Genomic DNA, 828 nt, shown 5'->3' with positions numbered 1-828 from the left:
TGTGTGTCTCTGTGTTGCCCTGCGACAGATTGGCGACCTGTCCAGGGTGACCCCGCCTCTCGCCCGGTACGCTAGCTGGAGAGGCACCAGCACCTCCCGACCCCACTGAGGGACAAGGGTGTTGGAAAATGGATGGATGGATTTGCTTCCTGTTTCAGTAGCAGAAACAKGAAGTCAGCAGTAGAACTGAATCACTAGCAGCACCAAAAAAGTTGGCATTAGTTCTGCAGCRTCGTTAGTAGCAACAGGAAGTTAGCATTAGTACTTCTGCATGGTTAGCTGTTACAAAAAATKTAATTGTGCCTGCAGCATAGTTAGCTAACAGGAAGTTTGCATAAAGCCAGTTGGTAAACACAGGAAGTGAGGTTTATTCCTCAGCCCTTCTGTAGTAAAAGCATCTGCTGGGTTTCCCAAGCGTCTCTGGAAATCACTAAATCACCTAATTTGCCTAATTGGTCATCTGCTTGTTACTGTAACGGATGTTGTGGAAGTGATTAGCGGCTACGATTATTTATGTCAGCAGTGACTCATATGCCACCAGTATTACTGTCTTCCTAAATCCCTGAGTCTGACTGACACGTTGCTCCATTACTCACACCTGTTATTTATCTGAAAGAAACCAAACGCATATTTTCTGCACCAACATCACAGCCTCATTTCTACAGCTGAGGATTCAGACGTGCTAATCCTCCGTTTGTGAGCGCCAGCGCTCCTCTGACAGAAGCCAGAGGAGCGCTGGCTTCTGCCGCTTTGTGTGTGTGGAGAGTGTGTCTGTTTTCTGGCAAAAGCATAACTGTGTGTGTGTGTGTGTGTGTGTGTGTGTGTGTG

The 828-nt window shown here is 47.3% G+C and overlaps 1 protein-coding gene across 10 annotated transcripts in view; it reads right to left on the bottom strand.

Annotated features, from left to right (window-relative positions):
- LOC103473951 (voltage-dependent N-type calcium channel subunit alpha-1B-like) overlaps positions 1–828 on the bottom strand; it is a 73,693-nt gene that overhangs the window by 58,008 nt on the left and 14,857 nt on the right. The window lies entirely within an intron of this gene.

This window comes from Poecilia reticulata, linkage group LG12, assembly GCF_000633615.1.
Source record: "Poecilia reticulata strain Guanapo linkage group LG12, Guppy_female_1.0+MT, whole genome shotgun sequence".
NCBI lineage: Eukaryota > Metazoa > Chordata > Actinopteri > Cyprinodontiformes > Poeciliidae > Poecilia > Poecilia reticulata.
The sequence above is the reverse complement of the archived record's forward strand: the minus strand, read 5'-3'. Positions and strand labels throughout refer to the sequence as shown.